We start from the raw sequence: 20,665 nt of genomic DNA, 5'->3' as shown, positions 1-20,665 counted from the left end.
AAGGTTCCGGCACCTTTTATTCTCGGTTATAAGGTTTTCTTTTCTTTTTTTCACGTGGGTTCAAAAAGGGTTTGATTCTGGGGTCTTTTAATTTAGGGAACCAAGAAGATGCTAGAACGAGGATGCTTTTGTTTTTCCTGGGTGCTGATGGGCGTGTTCCCTTCCTGGAAACAGAATGTTGTAACACAATTGCTTTATGTTCTTCAAATATCTGAGCATTCTGAAACAAATTGCTTACTGCATGATTAAACAATGTGGCTTTTTGATATACTACAGCAATCTTTTAAGTCCACACCCAGTGAGTAAACAAACATCCCCATGAAAGAAACTCTGCCTGTCAACAGTGTATGCTTGCTAATAGATGTTCTTGCGAACATTTTAAGTTCTGAATAAATGTGTGTGTGTGTTTGTGTAAATCATATAAAACCTTTTCAGGCAACGCCTTGGCTAGTATAGTAGCTGTTTTTACATTCTGTAGCCGAATGAATGGTGATGAAATTTAACTTTGGTTCAGAAAACTGATTTTGTCATGTGTTGTTGTTTCTTTATTATAGAGAACTACACAGGTGGTTCTTAGATGGATTTGCCAGAATGTTTTTGTTGTTGTGCGGAATAACACGGATCCTTCAAAATTGGCTCTTGTTGTTGCTGTTGTTACTTGCACTGGCTTGCAAAAATAAGATGCCGAGCATTTAAAAAATAGTGTTCTTGGTGATTTCTGGTGGGAGTAGCTGAAATTCTCAAGTCTTTGCCAGTTCATGCCATTTAAATATGTGGGATTAGTTAGGAGTAAGCAGCTGTGAAAAATTGCAGTGACTATGTGTTCCCTTCAGTTTGTTGGTCTCTCACTTCCTTCCTAAATACATTTATTTGGAGGTAGGCTACAATTCCAGTGAAACCTACTTGTGAATAAAAATGCCCAAGACAGTGATTAAACATGCTTGCTCTCTAAACCGAGTTCCACTGAGTTCAGTGGCAGTTGCTTCCATGAAAATATTGCAGCCTTAGATTGTGGTGCATAAATCAGCTGGACTAGGTAACTTGGGATATTGAGGTTTAACTGATCCACAGGTTGGACTGTGTGTAGCAAATTGGGGAAGAGAAATATATAAATATTTGAAAGGTGGTTCGTAGCATTTTAGAAGGAAGTCAAGCACATTCCTCTCCCCATAATCTATTTTTGTGTCTGATCTTTGCAAATATATTCTGGATTTTGCTTATAGGGAAAAAAATGCTCTAGAGAGCATTGGAACGGGTAATCTCTATTGCATGTAGCATATGAAATGCTTCTGCCTGGCACTGTTTTCTCACCAGGGTAGGAAATACAACCCACTGTGGAGTTGGTTTTTGAAAGATAAATGTTTTTAATAAAAGAGAGTATTTGTCCTGTGTTTACAGCTATACAGTTATTGTTGTTGTAAGTCAAGTGGCATAGAATAGTAAGTGTGAAAATCCCTGTATTAGATGAAAAGTCTTCAAACCCTGAGTAACTAAGTCAGTGGTGATCCTATGCACACTTACTTGGGAATAAGTCCCACTGAGCACAGTGGGATTTACATCCAAGCAAACATCCACAGCATTAGGCTGTTTGGATTGGCTTCAACCCATTCTTCCTGCAGTAGATGTGACCTAATTGTTTAAACCCAATTCTCCTGGGAAATATGGGTACAAATTGCCACATTCATGTTCATCTTTCAATATGTTTTGTTTAGTGGGAAACTGATGGTTACTGTTATGTCCTCCTCAAGATATGAAGAATTTTGGTGGTTGTGGTTTGGGGAAGTGACTGAAATGTCACATATGGATTTCTGGAGCTTCACAGCACAAAAACCACAAAGTGTTACGGTATACATGTTTTGTGTCATTCGTGACATTATTTTCCTTCCACAGTCTCGTTCGGAGATTGCAATGTCATCATGGTGTCCTATACCAGCCTTCCCCAACCGGGTGCTTTTCAGATGCTTTGGGCTTTAACTCCTATCAACCCCAGCAAGTATGGCTAATGGTGAGACATCATGGGAGTTGTAGTCCAAAACATTGGAGGGCACCAGGTTGGGGAAGACTGTCCTATACCAATACCAGTACTGTACTGAGGCACATAGAATGGTGTCTTTAGCAACTTGTTTCCACCATTGCAATTCTTGCTCCTATCCTATCCCCTCAAAGGTCCACTATGGTTGAAGACCCTTCAAAGGTGGTTGTGATTTTTTTTTGAAAGGTGGGGGCAAATGTTACATAGCTAGTAATAATTATGATAGGATCTTGTGAGCATATTTATATTTGGGGGTACCTGCTACTGTTACCTGCTAATATATTTGTAATCATGCTACAGTGGTTCTAAGCAACAGAGTGGAATGTATAATTATGAATCCATTACTCCTATAGGGAGTGTCCTCTATTTTCAAATGGATTAGAGAGCTTCATAATATTGCATTTTGCTCTCATGCCTCATCTTGTTACATGATAGAGCGGAATGGATCTGTCGCAGACAGTCATACTCATGATATGTCTGGGCTGCTATTAGAGTGATATTAGAGAACCGGATTAATCCCTTATTTCAAAGACTAACCATTACCCTTCATAGCATGCAAGGAATTACCCCTTCATATTGCAAGACTTCCACCATTATCCCTGTTGACTTTGCTGTTTTTCAGTCTTGGAATACATTGGATGATGAGGGCTGATGACTGACAGTTTGAAGCACTTACTTTAATGAACTGAAGGAATCCTCCAAGAAAATTTTGGAAAGTAAATTAACAACCCAACTTTTTATATAAAATTGCACTGTAGATGTGCCCTAACCTGATGCCGTAAATGGAGAATCAAGCAGAACCCAGAACAACTTAATAGCATCTTTTCCTGTGGTTTGTTTATGCATGGAGATATGATACACACATGATATATTTGGCACATCCTGTGTGCTTCCTAATCTTACGCCAGAGTTTCAAAGAAGAGAATGCAAGAGTTAGTCTGTTTTAAATTTACTCAGCAGCTCTCAAGCTAGTTTTAGATTTTAGAAAAGGGTAGCAGGAGCAGGAGTCTATTGAGTTCATTTTGTCATGATCTGGCTGTATCAGGATACAAGTCTTACCTGCTCAATACGTTTAGGAATGGGCTGTCTTTTTTGGAGACTAGTTAACAAAATTAAAACTCTGGTTAGTACAAGATTAACCCCAGGCTGCAAAGTTCTGGCAAGATGTATGCTTGATTAGGCAGGATTGGAGCTCTAGTTGGGCAGAGAAGAAAAAGCCCAGAGTCTTGTTGGAACCAGGAGAAGCCGCTTGGCAGAGGTGGGCTCGTACGTTACAACATGTGTACAATGCCAAGGCAGGTGAGGTGCATGGACAGGCCTGGAGTTGTACTGCATGACAAGAACACTGGAGCAGAAGATCTACTTTCAGAAGATAAGACATGGATTATGGGATGTAGGATGGACCTGGTAAGTGCTTGCCAGGCCTCTTGAGGATCCCTGAGATGAGGTTTTAAAACACAAGAATTGCCAGTGAAGAAATGAACATGGCAAGGCACAGTTTCCTTCACAAAGCAGTGCAAGCTGTGGTCAAAGAAATGGAAACACAACCCCAGCAGGGCATGCAGACCAAGAAGCAGCTTGTATTTTCCCAAGCCCCGTTTTAAACTATCAAACCAGGATGTTCTGAAATGGGTATGGACACCTCTGCCCCCGCAGCTTGCCTGAGGGCAAGACCAACCCTTCTGACGCAAATGGGAGTTCATTGCTGGAAAAGCATGAGGTAAAGGTAAAAGGTAAAGGACCCATGAACGGTTAAGCCCCATCAAAGGCAGCTGTGGGGTGCAGCGTTCATCTCACTTCAGGCCAAGGGAGCCAGCATTTGTCCACAGACAGCTTTCTGGGTCATGTGGCCAACATGACTAAACCGCTTCTGGTGCAACGGGGCACCGTGACAAGAGCACACAGAAACTCCGTTTCCTGTTTACCTTCCTGCCACATACTCGTGTTGGTATGCTTTCAAACTGCTAGGTTGTCAGGAGCTGGAACAGAGCAACGGGAGCTAGCCCTGTCACATGGATTCGAACCGCGACCTTCCAACTGGCAACCCCAAGAGGCTCAGTGGTTTAGATCACAGTGCCATCCGCTCACTTACAGAAAAGCATGAGCACCTTCCCAAACATTTAAAACTAAAGCTAAAACATTGAAATCCATTAATATTCAATGTTTTAAATTTTGACTCTGAAAATTAGATCGAAAATGCAAAATCCATAAAGCTTTCTGATCAACAGATTTGTTTTTGTTTTTATTGCTGAGAAAGAAATTAGGCACTATAAGTCTTGGACCAGAAAAATGCTCATCTTGTGGTAAAGCTGTTCCAGGAAATTGCCTCTTCAGGTGGGAAATGCCAGGACTGAATGCTGCCTTCCCTTAGAAAACTAGATATGTGTCGCAGTGTTAGAATTCAGGTATAGAAGCAAAGTGCAAAATGGCTCCTTAAACCAGGGTTACATGTGTTGAAACGGAATAATGCCTAGTTGCCATTTTTGGGCCAGTTACCTCAAAAGTCTTATTTTTTATTAAAACTTTTTGGTTCCTGAGATTCATTGTGATAAAATCTAACAGATAGAATACTACAGGATGTGTTGCTAGTGTGTGAAAACAAGCAAGGATCCCTAGGCATGCACCTCCAGATGGTGGAGACGTCAGCCACCATCCTGGCGCCCGGGCATCATCACTTGGTTGCAAGTGGCCGAGAGCCAGGTGCAAAATATGCCTGGTGCCTGGCAAATTTCAAACGCTCTGTGTGTGCGTGCATGGAAAGAGTCTAGCCTAGTCTATGTCTAGCCTCAGCCTCAGAATTCTTAGAAGGAAGAATCTGGTTAGTTTGAGTACAAGGTTGTAATCTTCAGGTCATTAGGGTTACGGCTATTTACACATTTGCAAATGTGAACATATGGGATGGAGCAGCAAGACTGAGCAGGCCCCACCCTGTTCTTGTCTCACCTCTGTACTCTTCTGTACTGTGTGAAATGCAGCCCATGCACTCATTCCTTAAACACTGCTCAAATACATGATCCTTGTTCCTTAAAATGGTGTATGTGTATGGTGTATGTGCAAGATCTTGCATATTGGACATGCATGCATTGGAATCAACATGTATTTACACACTTATGCCAGTATGTCATGGTGAAGCATAAAGACACAGAGGTGATAGAAGCCGACTCTCTCCACCACCCATTTGAGATGTGTACAGTGTCAAATATTTCAGTAGTCCACTGATGTTCCATTGACTTAAGTGGGATCTATGCTGGACTAAATAAAGGGTTGCAGCTTAAACATATATGCAATTTTTCTGCTTGAAAAGGTAAGTGGCCTTTTAATAATTTCAATAATGCCTAGTGAGTAAAACTGTTTGTTCCTGGCATTCATCAAATACAAAATATTCTACTTGGTTCTTTTTGGCTTGCAAACCTGCTGAGTAACTCTTCCTTTGAGCTGAACGGTAATCAGATACTGTTGGATGAAATTGTATGAGAATTCTTCATATGATTGCACTATATAAAATAATTCCTTGCAAATAACAGTGGTACAGATGTTAGAATCGCATCTGAAAGCTGTGAAATGAGTGGCAAGGGTGGCTGTCTTTGGAGTTCTTTGCATATGCAAATTAATTTCTCTTCTCTCCCTTCTTCTGTGAAATTAGTGTGATGTAAAGAAGTATGAGTTTAAAATGTAGATCTGAGAAGCAGTGTGTTTCAAATATCTCCACTATGTCTGTGCATCACAAATTTGAGCAATACAAAGATAACGATGCATCAGAAAAATAACATGATGCTTGTAGTGTTGCAGTAACATTGATGTACATGAAAGGGAGGCAGTGGTCTGAAGTATTAAGAACATAAGAGCCTGCTGGATGAAGCCAATGGCCCATCTAGTCCCTCCATTAATTGGAGGATGTGGTGGCAAAGGAGGCAGGTCACACATGACTAGTGGGTGGTGACTAGGTGTTTTTATTTTGTAGTGGGGAGGGAAGAAAAGCAATGGCTGAGGCCCTTGGATCTGTTGAGTTTTACCTGCCAGCTCCTTATGTGGCCTTAGGCAAGCTGCATTCGCTTGAGATAATTGACACTACCCTTGTGCATACTTTACTGCATATATAAGGGTGTGTGTGCAGGGTCGAGGCCATTCCTCTCTCTCACACACACACACCCTGCGCATGTTCCACATAACTTCTGGAAGAGCCTCCACACACAGTTTGTCCCTTACAAAGGAAAATCTGCATGCATACAGGCTCCTCCATAAGTGTCTGGAGACAGTTGATGGATGGATGGCGGCTAACAGATTGAGGTTGAATCCTGACAAGACAGAAGTAATGTTTTGGGGGGATAGGAGGCGGGCAGGTGTGGAGGACTCCCTGGTCCTGAATGGGGTAACTGTTGCCCTGAAGGACCAGGTGCGCAACCTGGGAGTCATTTTGGATTCACAGCTGTCCATGGAGGCGCAGGTCAGTTCTGTGTCCAGGGCAGCTGTCTACCAGCTCCATCAGGTACGCAGGCTGAGACCCTATCTGCCCGCAGACTGTCTCACCAGAATGGTGCATGCTCTAGTTATCTCCTGCTTGGAATACTGCAATGCGCTCTACTTGGGGCTACCTTTGAAGGTGACCCGGAAACTACAACTAATCCAGAATGTGGCAGCTAGACTGGTGACTGGGAGTGGCCGCCGAGACCACAGAACACCAGTCTTGAAAGACCTACATTGGCTCCCAGTATGTTTCCGAGCACAATTCAAAGTGTTGGTGCTGACCTTTAAAGCCCTAAATGGCCTCGGTCTAGTATACCTGAAGGAGCATCTCCACCCCCATCGTTCTGCCCGGACACTGAGGTCCAGTGCCGAAGGCCTTCTGGTGGTTCCCTCACTGCGAGAAGCGAAGTTACAGGGAAACAGGCAGAGGGCCTTCTCGGTAGTGGCGCCCACCCTGTGGAACGCCCTTCCAGCAGATGTCAAAGGCAAAAACAATTACCAGACTTTTAGAAGACATCTGAAGGCAGCTCTGTTTAGGGAACCTTTTAATATCTGAAGGACCATTGCATTTTAATATTTTGTTGGAAGACGCCCAGAGTGGCTGGGGAAACCCAGCCAGATGGGCGGGGTATAGATAATAAATTATATTATTATTATTATTATTATTATTATTATTATTATTATTATTATTATACTGGGTGGGGGTGGATTGAGAGTATGGACATTGGGTGTGATCTTGCTCTTCTCTTTTATGCATTCATTGACAGGTGGGCAGAGGTCTATGACCTGCTCTTCTCTAGCAGTCATCATCTCTGTTCTTGGCAACACCCCCTTCCACCATACTGGGAGTTGGCTTTCTGCAAGGTCTGTTAGTGCCAAGCTAGCATTCTCTAGCTCCTCTGGAGTGATGAGGCATTTTGCTGTTGCACATGAATGTGCAAAAGTGCTTAAACACTTGAATGCCACTGGGTAATGAGAGCAGTTAAAATGTTCTTTTCAAGTGGAATTTAGCTGAAAGGTGCGTTATTAAGCTTCCTTAAGTAAAAAGTTGGGGCTCAGTAGCTGGAGATTTTCTGCTTCTAAACTCCTGCCTGGTTTCTTCCTGTTGCCATACCGCACCCCAGTTCCATTCACAAAGCTGCCTGATATACAGGGAATTGGGTACTAGGGATACACACAGCACCACAAGCCTAGCAAAATTTATGAATTAGTTAGCGACCAATGGAAGGATGGAAGGCTTGGAGTGTTCAAATATTACCATTGGTTGCAGGCAATATGTGTTTGTTTGTTTGTTTGTTTGTGTGTGTGTAGTTATCTCATAAAAATTAGGTATCACTTGATTCTTAAAAGCACACACACCCTCAAAACGGGTCACAAAACCATAAAATCAAGAAAACTTTACAGTCGTGCTTTAAAACATACAAAAGTTAAAATATTAATACTGATTAAAATTACCTCCACCTTCTAAACATCTGGTCAGACTTGTCTAAACAAGGATGCTTTTAGCAGGCGCTGAAAAGAGTACAGTGAAAGGCACCTGCTTTATCTCAACAGGCAGGGAGTTCCAAAGTTTAGGTGCTGCCACACTAAACGATCAAGTTATTACAAATACAGAATGGGTATTATGTGGCACCTGCAAGTAGTGCCAGTTCCGCCAATTGTAGTGGTTGAGTGGGCACATATCTGATGTAAGGCGAGCTTGTAAGTAAACTGGTCCCAAGTTTTAAGGACTTTGTATACTAAGAGTAACACCTTGAACTTGATCCGGTAACAAATCAGCAGCCAATGCAATCTCTGAGCCCATGAGGCAAGGTGTGGTGACCGCCTCAGGCAGCAGGATCCACAGGGGCAGCAGATCCCGATGTAGATCTTCTTTCCCCCTTGTTCCTCACATAGATCTGCACTCACCCCTTCTTCCCTGGCAGAGAGGGAGGTACCATTTTGTGGTTCACCTCAGGGGCCAAAATTTCTTGGGCCTGCCCTTCTCTGAACACAGGTGTTATATGTTGGCAAGGCCTCACTCCTGTCAGCAGCTGTGCTGCAGCTTCTGGATCGAGCACAAGGGAAGCCCTACACAGAGCACATTGCAGTTATCCAGTCTTGAAGGAACCCATAAAGTAGTGTGGCAGGGCTTTCCCAGATCAAGAATGGCTGTACAGTAGCTGTCAAACCAGTTGCAGTTGGTAAAAGGCCACTGAGGCTACCTGAGACTCTAGAGACAGAGCTGGATCCAGAAGTATCCAGAAACTGCGAACCTGCTGGCAGTGCAACCCTATCTAGAGTAGGCAACTGAGCAATTTCTCAGACATGGAAGCTACTCATCCTTCTTGCCAGGATTCAAGCTCAGCTTGCTTTACCTCATCAATTTCACCACTGTGTCCGGGCAGTGGTCCAGAGACAGCACAGCCTCTCCTGATTCAGATGTCATCAGGATATAATGATGTTGGTAGATACGGGAAGCAGAAGAGGCTGGCAAAAATGTCGGCTGGAGAAGCCCCTCATTTAAATATGGGGAAGACGGTAAATTTTTAATTAAGTGTGATGCATGTAGTTATTTCAGACCTGAGTGAGCATCCTAGCCAAGCCTAGACACACTGATGAATTCAGTAAGGAAGTCTTGTCACAGAAGTCTTTGCTTTTCATGGTTTCTTAGCTGGCTGTCTATTTCATATGGTTATGATTATTTACGTGTTGTCCTGCTTTAGATAATTCTCTTGTTTGTGTTTGAAAGTGTTGATGAAAATGAAGACAATGAGTGTGGACTAGTAACCCAGGAATGTATTCTGTGCTACAAAAGGCTTACGCAGATTTCTTCTACCTGGTCTTACTGCGGGAATGCTTAGAGACAGGGCATGCAGGGTAATGAGCCAAGACCCCAACCCCTCCACCAGAGATGGGGAATTTGTGGTGCTCCAGAGATTGCTGAACTACAGTTCCCATCATCCTTATCTACTGGCTAGCTGGGGCTGATGGGAACTAGAGTCCGACAACATATTGAGGACGTCAGGTTCCTCATACCATCCTACACAGCTGTGAGCAAAAGAAGAGATGAAAGATTAACAGGAGAAATGGCAAACATTTGTAAATTGAAAGAAGGAACTCAAGATTGGAATGCTCAGGAGAAAAAAGTGAGTGAAAGTAGGAGCTGAATAGGTAAGCTAAGCAGCAGATTAAAGAGGTTGAATGGGAAACAGGACAACTGCGAAGGAGGGCATTGCAAGAACTAGGATATGAAAGAATTAAAACATTGCCTAGAATTTTTGTAGCCAAAGAATGCAACTTAGACAAAGCTGAACATGGAAGAATATGGTGTTTCATTAGGCCCTTTTAAAAATAAGGATGTCAATTTGTATTTATTTGCCCTGTGGCTGTTTTTTATTGCCTTTAAAATAGTTCTGATTCGTTTTGTTTTGTTTTTTAAAATATGTGCATCCATGGTATATTGTTCATACACACGCACATTACATATCCACTTTGAGTACATGCTGATATTGAAAAGCCAGGTTTAAATAAGGGTTAGAGCAAAAAAGCAAAATTATGCAGGAAAATCTAACGACAAAGAGAAAATAGCAGAAGGTGGTGCTGGGCAGACAAACAGTTTTAGAAACTTTAATTTAAGAGAATGGCATGAGAGCCAAGAAGACACAGCATGAAAACATCCTGAAAGGTGTGAGAGAGAATGAAGTGAAAGATCACTGGAAGAAAGTTGCAGATAATCTTTCTACAGGAAACTGCTATAACTGGTTTTTAAAAATAACTTTTTATTCAGTTTTATACACAAGTATCATAGGCATAATAAATTATACAAATAAATAGACCAAGCCTTCTGATGTCATTTGTATATCACAGAAATGGCACAACAAATTTGCAGTAATACCTACAACACATGGTTCATTATTAGTGGTCAGTGTATAAGTTCTTGGTTTAAACAAAAAAGGGAAAACAGGATAGAACACAGTTAATAGATAACACTCAACATTGCATAGCTAAATGCCTTATCAAGGGTTCTTGTGGTAGTGCTGAGATTAAGTATGAGTAATAGCCATTTACCAATGAAGCAATATAAAGTGTTGGTATATTGATGAACGTAGGAGGAGGGTCAAAGTGTAGAAAATAATTTTATGTTTAAATTTAAATTTAGATCAGCCAGACTGAGACAAATGCTGATGGGGAGGATTGTTCATTTTCTGGAATACTGGCACATGTTATTAAATTAAACCACACCGCAGAAAACCATCTTTCTGTCAACCATAGTTTATTTGTTAATCTCTCAAGGAGGGCTATCTCCCAAACTGTTTTGTACCAATTGCCTGTTGTGCCAGAAAGGTCTTTCCAGTCACAATAAATTGCTTGCTAATTATTTTTTATGTAAATCCAGATTGCTGTCCTGAAATATATTTAATAAAGCTAATTCTGGTTCAACTTTGAATTGTTTTGTTATTTTATTAATTTCTTGGAATATCGAATTCCAGAAAGGCTGGAGTTTTGTACATTCCCACCACATGTGGAGAAATGTACCAGGTGTAGAACAGCCCCTCCAACAACATGGTGAGTTGACAGGATGGATCATTGCCAGCTTCTTAGGGGTTAGGTACCACCTACATATAAGTTTTAGGGTTAATACTCTACTGAAGTTCACAGCTGAAATTGCGTTCCCACTGATGTTTAATAGGGTCATCTGAAACCACTGAAGCACTAAGTAGAATTTTATAGATTGTGCATGTTATACCTGGACCTTGTCCTTCTGTGGATATTACAACTCTTTCAAATGGGGCTAGTGGTCATTGGGCTGCTTTACTGGTAATTGGGTTAGCCAAGAAAGTGTGGATTTGGTGGAGAAGCAGCCAAAGAGTTTGTTATTTTCCTAGTTTAGTCCCTATTTCTTGGTGTGATAGTGGTGTATTTCTGTTATACAAGTCACAAAACCAATATGGACCTTTTGCCCTCCATTCAGTCACATCAAATTGTTGTGAAGTGTGAAACAAACCCTGGTTTAAGGCTGACTGGAAAAAACCCATGGTAAGTCAGGAACCCTGGTTTATTGTGACATGTGAGTGCACCTGCTCAGATAGTACTGTACAGTCCAATATTTTGGAAGGAAAACTGAGAAAATAGAACAGTAGTTACGTCACAGTTGTGTTTAGACAACTTGTGAGTTTTGCGTGTTTTTATTTTTCAAGGACAAGGAGAATGATGTGGCTGGCTTGAATGAAGGCGTAACAGAGGCAGAAGATAGAGGCTGAAGATATAAAAGAAGATAAAGGAGTAGAATCATGAGAATTCAAAAAAGTAGAGAAAATAAATCTCTTTTCACTGAAATGATAGCAGCTGTAATATATTTCCCAGCATGTTGTGTTTGAAGTATCATTTGATGGGCCTTCCTCCTCCCAATGAATCAGATAAACGAGCATTTACACTTGGCGTAGTTCAATATTAGGTACTCTAAATGAGTCAAACAGCTAGATTTGTACTGCTGGCTTAGGATAGCCTCAAAAACTCTGCAAAGGAGCAAATCCTAGAAATGATCAATATTTCAATTACTGCAATACAGTATATGTTGCGTAAATGGTGCATGTGCTCTATTCCGCTTCATCTTTATGACTTACACTTTGATTTATGCCTTTAGCCTGGCGTGTATCAATCTACGTAATCAGTTATTAGTAATATATCATTTTTTTAAAATGTAATAAACAATAGCAAAAGACACAGTGCTCCAAGCTGTTTGCCAGATATGCTGAACTCCAAAAATATCATTTTGTTTTTTGTCCTCAATTCACTTGCTAATATATGTCTGCTCCTCCATTACTAACACTGATAGCAAAGAGGTTTTGACCCATCAGGTTGTGATGGGAAGATTCCTTTTCTGTATCGCCCCCTGGTGGTCAATAGAGCTCTCATTCAGCCTTCTCTCTTTCCATCACACCTTTCGAAGTTGTTATCACTATGTCATTACTAGTATATTCCTTGGTGACATATTGTTGAGACAGCAAACATTTTATTGAGACTTCGGGTGAAAGAAGTGGAACTCAACACCAAGTGATGTGGTTTTTTTGTAACTGGTGTGTGAGAAGCCTTAAGACCTGCAGACTGAATGGAAAGTTTGAAATGAACAGCAGAGGTTAATTATGCTTAATAATGTTCATAAGCTCTCGTTGACAGTCAGCTTTTGAATGAGTGGGTGAAGGGAAGGAAGTTGCTCCCTCTCAACTCTTGTTCCATTCATGTTTGCTGCAAAATGTAGCGCTCTTCTGTACTTGGCCCCAATTCTCAACTATTCTGGGAGAGCCAAGAAAAATAATGGAGATTAGATAGCCTTGTTAGAGGACCACCTCATACGTTGCACATACAGCATGCTCCATATGATGTGCGGCAAAAATGTACCACTTGGAACCTGCATGTTTAAAATGGTTGCTTGTTCAAGCACACACTGTGGGAAGCTCCTAGGATGCTGGCAGGAGCTGCATCTGGTACCCATTTTGGGAGACTGGAGTAGCCAGACCCAATTTAACTATGGCTAAGTGATACATCAGCTGACTGTGGCAACAATTTAAAGCTGTTTTTGAATATTGTCAGATATGGTTAGCCTAACGACGGTCAACACAAGTGCAGATAATGTTGAGTGATAAAGGTGTGCGAATTTACTGTGCAGAGGAAAGGAGAGATGAAGGGACAGACATTGCAATCCATTCCTGGTTAAGAGAGCCTCACATGTTACATATCCACCAGATCCTGTTCTCACCAAAAGAACAAGCCTTCTGCTTGCCTGTATATAGAGTCATAGAATTGTAGAGTATGCATATGATTTTAGCAGCTTTTTATAGAATTTCCCTTCGAAGACCTCCGTTTTCCTTCTTTGAAACTAAAACGCTGTAAGCTTCATGAATTCCTGGTTCTAACTGACCAAGGAAATCCACAGATGCCATCCTGCAGCCAATCAGAAGCCACGCTTTGGTTTTTGAACATTTTGGAAGTCGAACGGACTTCTGGAACGGATTCCGTTCGACTTCCAAGGTACGACTGTATTGTGATAACTTTGGGCTCTAACCCAGGAGCTTGATAGCTTGTTTGAATCTGTTGAGGTACAAGGAATAAAGTAAGTTGCCTGGCCTGAATATATTATATGCCTTAATTATTATCAGTATCATAGTACAGAACTTGTACAACAAAGCCGATACTGTCTCTCTTCATAATATTTCATCTGAGTCTCCTTTTTTCTGTTTGAAAGTAAGGCCGCACTTAGGAATAAAAAATAAAAATAAAAATCCATCATACCCAAGGCACCACAATGGATTTTTGTTTTAGTTTACAAGTCAAAACAACACATTTTTCATGGGTTTGATACCAGAATCACTGGGAAAGGGAAGGGGGGTGGGAGGAAGAAACCTGGTTTTAGTTTTTAATATCCGCTTTAGCTTGTGATAAGAAAGATGCATGAAGAGGTGGGAACACATCTTTCAGACTGAGTATGCTAATCCAACAACTGAGAGATGCAGGATTATCATATTAAAGGGATATTGGAAAAGGAGCAAGGTATAAAAATAATGTATTTGCCTAAATTCAGAATTAATCTGTTTTTCCTTCTTGCTGACAGAATCTGTGCTAAGTGTGGCAGAATCTTAGTGGGAGTGAACCAGCAAGAGGATACCTAAATTACTATATTTAAGTCTGTACTGTATTCAAGTTATAGACTTGTTGGGTAGCCATTCCCTGTTCCCAAGGAATCCTGGTAAACGTAGTTCTTTAAGCGGGGAAGGTCGGCATCTCTAGCAAAGAATTCTCAGCACCCTCATCAAACTTAAGCTGAGGGTTCTTTGGGGAACCCGTGACAGCTAAAATGATATAAAATAGGTATAGGGTCTTAGCAAAAAACAGAACAAAACACCCTTGTTTGGGTTTCCTTTTTGGGAGTAGACAGTGCTTTTTTTCTCTTAAAAAATGTTTAGGGGTACTCTCATTTTCCTACTCATATTTAAATACTGCCCCTCAGTGAGGCCAAACTTAGATTCACAAAATGTTTAGGGGTATGCGTACCCCCTGCATACCCCTAGAAAAAAAAGCACTGGGAGTAGGGATTAGCAAATTGAGTGCCCACCCTACTCTACTGATACTCCCTACTGATGTGGATAGATTCCTCCAAGTTGGTAGGCCCACCACCTGCCTCCTTGATCCGTGCCCGTCTTGGCTGATTAGGGAGTGTCCAGATGTTGCGCGGACCCCCCTGGTTGAAATTATCAATTTGTCCCTTGACATGGGGACATTCCCAGGGGAACTGAAGGAAGCAGTGGTGTGTCCACTCTTAAAGAAAACTTCATTAGATCCCTTAGACCTATCCTACCACCCAGTTTCAAATCTTCCATACCTGGGTAAGGTAATTGAGAGAGTGGTTGCTGAACAGCTTGGTAGGTTTCTGGAGGAAACATCGGCATTAGATCCATTTCAGTCCGGTTTCCATCCTGGTTTTGGGATGGAGACGGCTCTGGTTGCCCTAACAGATGATCTCCGTAGACAACTGGATCGAGGCGGGTCAGGACTGCTGATCCTTTTAGATTTGTCAGCAGCCTTTGACATGGTCGATCATGATCTTCTGGACCACTGCCTCGCAGACGTGGGGATACAGGGCATAGCCCGTAACTGGTTGTGCTCTTTTATCTCTGGTCGGGGACAGAGGGTGGCACTAGGGAGGGAAATGTTGTCGCGCCACTCCTTGGTGTGTGGAGTGCCGCAGGGCGCAATTCTCTCCCCGATGCTTTTTAACATCTTTATGCGCCCCCTTGCCCAGATTATCTGGAGCTTTGGGCTGAGCTGTCACCAATATGCTGATGACACTCAGCTCTATCTGCTGATGGATGGCCACACCGACTCGGCTCCGAACACACTGACCAGATGCTTGGAAGCTATGGCTGGATGGTTTCGTGGGAGCCGATTGAAACTAAATCCTTCGAAGACAGAGGTCCTATGGCTAGGTCGGGATGGCATGGGGATGATGGACCAACTCCCTTCTCTTGCAGGGGCCCAATTAGTGCCATTGCCTTCCGTTAAGAGTTTGGGTGTAATCCTTGACGCCTCCCTTTCCATGGAGGCGCAAGTTACAGCAACAGCCAAGGCGACATTTTCCCACCTTCGCCACATCAAGCAGTTGGTCCTTTACCTTTCCCGCCCCGACCTGGCCACAGTGATCCATGCGACGGTCATCTCCAGGCTTGACTACTGTAATTCGCTCTACGCGGGGCTGCCCTTGAAGCTGTCCCAGAAACTCCAGCGGGTACAGAATGCTGCAGCGAGGCTCCTCACGGGGTCTCTGCCATGGGAGTATATTTACCCAGTGCTTTTCAAGCTGCACTGGCTCCCGGTGGAGTACAGGGTCAGATTTAAGGTGCTGCTTTTGACCTTTAAAGCCCTTCATGGCCTAGAACCCTCGTACCTACGGGACCGCCTCTCCTGGTATGCCCCCACGGAGAGCCTCAAGGTCCATAAATAACAACACCCTAGTGGTCCCAGGCCCTAAGGAAGTTAGATTGGCTTCAACCAGAGCCAGGGCCTTTTCAACTCTGGCTCCGACCTGGTGGAACGCTCTGCCTCATGAGACCAGGGTCCTGCAGGATCTGATTTATTTCCGCAGGGCCTGTAAGACAGAGTTGTTCTGCCTGGCCTTTGGCTTGGAGCCAATTTGATTCCCTCCCTCCCTCCCTCTCTTTCTTTTTTCTTTTCCTTCTCCTCCTGCGATGAGGCTACATTTTAATATTTTAATGTTCCATTATTTTAATGTTGTATTTTATTTTTGTTTTTAAGTTGTAATTATTCATCTTGTTTTTATTATTGCTTGTAAGCCACTCTGAGCCCGGCCTTGGCTGGGGAGGGCGGGGTATAAATAAAAAAATATTATTATTATTATTATTACTGACAGCGGTATCACAGAACTCCTCCTGCCTTTGGCTGCATGGGATTTTTCATTTCTGTTTTTCTGCCCCCCCTTTTTTTACCATCGCTACCTATGTCCCTCTTTTTTTCATTTCAGCCACATGCTCCTCTTCAGCCCTTGTATACTACACACACACACACACACACACACACACACACATCATGTGTCTAAAACCTAGCCCCCTGCACATCAAAACAGTTGTCAGACCATAAAGGTGCAAAGACATTTAAATGGAAAAAGGGATGTGTTAAGTCAAAATTGCTGATTTTTAGGGAATCTGCTAAAAAACACCGTTTTAAGTGTTCCAGATCACAAAGGGGTAAATACCATTAATTAACATAAAGATTCCGCTTATTTAATCCTAGTAAAAGAATTGTGTTTTGAAATGCTGTCTAGGTAAAGTCAGTGGATGACCTAGTTAAAAATGTATATATAAAGCCATCTGCATAAGAGAGGGCATAGTTTCATGTTGGGGGGGGGGGAAATGCCTTATTGTAATGAATACAATCAGTAATGTAAATTAGGTAGAGGTAAAGGGACCCCTGACTGTTAGGTCCAGTCATGGACGACATCGGGGTTGTGGCACTCATCTCGCTTTACTGGCCGAGGGAGCCGGTGTACAGCTTCCGGGTCATGTGGCCAGCATGACGAAGCCGTTCCTGGCGAACCAGAGCAGTGCACAGAAACACCATTTACCTTCCTGCCAGAGCGGTACCTCTTTATTTACTTGCACTGCATGCTTTTGAACTGCTAGGTTGGCAGGAGCAGGGACCAAGCAATGGGAGCTCACCCCGTCGTGGGGATTCGAACCGCTTACCTTCTGATCAGCAAGCTCTAGGCTCTGTGGTTTAACCCACAGCATCACCCACATCCCAATATCAAAATCTTACAAGAATCTTCAAAATATTCTGCATTAATTAACTCTGTTTTGGTTAGGGCTTAGAATTCTGCCTTATACCAAGTCAACAATGACATATAGTGGTTCTGTTGGGTTTCAGACAGGAGTCTTTTGTTGGCCTACATGGAGATGTTCAGCATCAAATCTTGGGGTCTTTTGCATGTGAAACACATCCTGTACCACTGAGGTGTGATTTGTCCCCTTGGAAGGTGTACTATATGCTCTTTCCTTAGCACAGAACTACATGCAATGCTCATCACAGCGCTGCTGCCAAAAACAAACTCCCCCATCTTAAATTCTCCTTCCCCTCTCCTGTAATGTTAGAAGTGTTTATGTTGTGACATCACCTTGTTTCTCCAGCCCTGTTCCACATCTTTGGTTGCTCCTGGCAAAGGTGGGGTAATTACACAGGCAAGTGGGGCTAAGGATTATGGGGCACCAGCACAAGTACTGTTTTTCACAGCAGCACCACGTCAGCCATACTGTGCAGTTCTTTTAGGGTGGTTCCAGATGTTGAATGTTTTCCCTGGGCTGATATTTTGGCTTTTGGTTATCTGTGCTGTACCACAGTTCACCCCCAGTTGGTTCCCCACTATGCAAGTACACAGCCATTGCGTTGGACGAGCTGTTGCCTGAGTTCTGCAGCTTGCCTTGATCTTACAAGGAACCACCCCGCCCTTCAAACTCTCAAGTTGCATTTTCATTTTAACTTCTAATGAGTTGCTAATCAGCTGCGTGCTGTCATCTTCCTGGCTTTTTCACGGAAGAAAGCCCTGTAGCTCTGAAAATGAGTTGCAGTGACTTGAGATACCAGAGAAATTTTACAAAGGGCTTCGAGAAATATCTAGGGGCTGTGTAGGTTCTTTTGAGGTTTATTGTTTCCTGCTGACATCCAACAAAGCTGTCGTCTTCTAATTGCAATGTGAAGACTTAGGCAATAACAGGAAAGATGCAATATCTCTCCACTTGGCAAAAAAATGCCAAATGGGTCCAAGGGGAAAGATAGCCGGTGTTGCAGTGCCAGATGACTTAGCGGTTTCTACATTTCGCGCTAAGAGCTTTATCAGGGATATGTTGGCTCCAGTCGGAATGCAGGGCTTGTTCCACATCGTTTGCTGTAACCTTAAGAGATAGAAGAGTAGAAATGTACAGAAGTGCCTGCTGGACCAGGACCAGGTTCAGGTTCCATCAAGTCCAGCATTATGTTTCCAGCAGTGGCTAGCCAGTGGTTTCCAGGAAGCCATAAAAACCTGCTCTTCTCACTTATTCTTCCTGAGCCAGTTGCTTGCTGTGGTCTGGAAGCTAGTTGTGTGGTCTGGAAGCTAGCGTTCATCTGATCCCTCCCAGGGTTATAGAAAGGTTACTGTTGCTCTCCTGGTGCCAAAACAGTATGTACTGTCATGCAGCTGGGGTAACATAATTTATGCAGGGTGCAAATTGCTGCTGCTCTCTTGCTCTTCTGTTATGCAAAATTGGCCCTGCCCCCTAAGTGCTTGGAATGCCTGCCACTTGATAGTGAACCTGAACAGTGGGCATATGAAGAGCTCCAGAAATGTGTCACATTAAAACTGACTACTTCAGGAGTTGGTAGGGGTGGGGGTCAGTGGCATCGCAATGGGGGGGTGCGCCCCAGGTGCCATATCTGTGGGGGTGACAAGATGGCACCCCATGGGGGCTCGCAGTGGTGTGAGCAGCCAGCGCACCACCGCAGCCGCATGTGGAGGATGCTCCGTTCGCGGCTGCAGCCGCGAGCAGAGGATTCCGGCACTGTCCGTACGGTGCTGGAGCGGCGCCACCGGCAAACCACTAAGTACAGCGCATGTTTGGCATCGCTACAAATGGTGCATGCGTCGTACGTAGCGACGCCACACATGCACCCTAGGTAGCGACACCCCGCCCCAGGTGGCACAATGCCTTCATTCACCCCTGGTGGGGGTGGGTGGGGGTGAGAGAGAAAAGGACACTCTTTTAAATGGAGTTTAAAAATTTGACCTGATAAGATAGCAATCCCAGCTCCAAAATGCAAAGGTGTTTCTTTTTTGCTCTGAAAGGAGCTTTGGAGTACAAGACTGATGATGCAGTGGCGTAGCGTGGGTTGTCAGCACCCGGGGCAAGGCAAGTAATTTGCACCCCCTAACCTGTGGATTTGCACCCCCTAACCCTAACCCCCAGATGTTGCGCCCGGTGCGGCCGCCCCCCCCTGCACCCCCCACGCTACGCCACTGTGATGATGCTACTTAGGGCTAGCACTTCATGCCTGTCTGCTTCTCACCTGCTCAGCCTTTATGTTTAGAAATCCTCGGGAAATCTTACAGCTCAGTTAAACATGGGGCACAAAACATGACTTTGGATCCACAGCTCAGTTTCACACATTTCGGATTTGCATGTTAACATTTAAACATCCATTTCCCCCCAACTTAAACATTGATGTTTTGAAGCGTATCTAGTTTTCAAAGCTCAAATTCTTCAAACTTCGGTTCTTTACTTCGGGAGTGGAAATTAATCCGTAGGTGTAAAGGTTCTCCATCCCTGGTCTAAGTGACCGTTTTCCTCCTGGCCACGAGCAGTTGGTTTTCTTCATAATACCTGGAGAAGATGCTTCTTGTATACAGCCTGCTGATGAGGAAAAAAAAGATACAATTGGCATTTTGCCCGTTCTTGCTTCTCTTCTAAAAGTGCTCAGAGATGTTATTTATCCACTGTTGCTCTCATTTGTGCGTTGCATTTTCCTCTACATCTTTAGTAGTCTGATCATTGTTTTCCACTAAGTACGGTCAGGTGCTCTGAGCCTTGTCAAGGAGACATAGACTTGCTATTTGCATACTTGATTTTGATTGGTGTGCCCCCCTCCTCCCGTTTTCTGGCAAATTAGGATGTAGTCTAGAATAGTCTGCAGTAGACTGGGTAAGCTGGTTGGGTATGGCTGCCAGCAAACCAGAAAAACAAAAACAGTCCAGCTGTTCTTATGTCTCTGGCGCAGCTGCCAGTATTTTTGTTTTGTTTGAAAGGCAGAATGCTTGTTTGAAAGGCAATTGCCAGACATTTTGGAGGAAGAGTCAGCAGCAGCTTTTCAACACAGTGTGTGTGCAACTGTGCATTCCCGTACGCTAAGGATTGCACAGTGCGTGGGTGTGCCCAGGCTTCCTCCATAACTATCACCTGCTCCCTGGCTGCAAATGCTTTCTTGGGCTGAGTGAGGTAATAGGAGTGTCGGCAGAGCAGTGTAGCAGATCTGTGGTGGCAACTGAGTGGGTTCCTTTTAGATCCGCTTCTCTGTGCCTCCCCTTCACCCTGTGCTAAAATACAAGCACAGGCTCAGTCCACTGTCTCTGCCAGCACTACCCACAAGAGC

At 43.4% G+C, this 20,665-nt stretch overlaps 1 protein-coding gene across 30 annotated transcripts in view; it reads left to right on the top strand.

The window, feature by feature from the left end:
- Positions 1-20,665, top strand: part of ANK3 (ankyrin 3) — a 380,323-nt gene that overhangs the window by 44,837 nt on the left and 314,821 nt on the right. The window lies entirely within an intron of this gene.

This window comes from Podarcis gaigeae, assembly GCF_964106915.1.
Source record: "Podarcis gaigeae genome assembly, chromosome: 5".
NCBI lineage: Eukaryota > Metazoa > Chordata > Lepidosauria > Squamata > Lacertidae > Podarcis > Podarcis gaigeae.
Note: the sequence above shows the minus strand (reverse complement) of the source record. Positions and strands in the feature narration are given on the sequence as shown.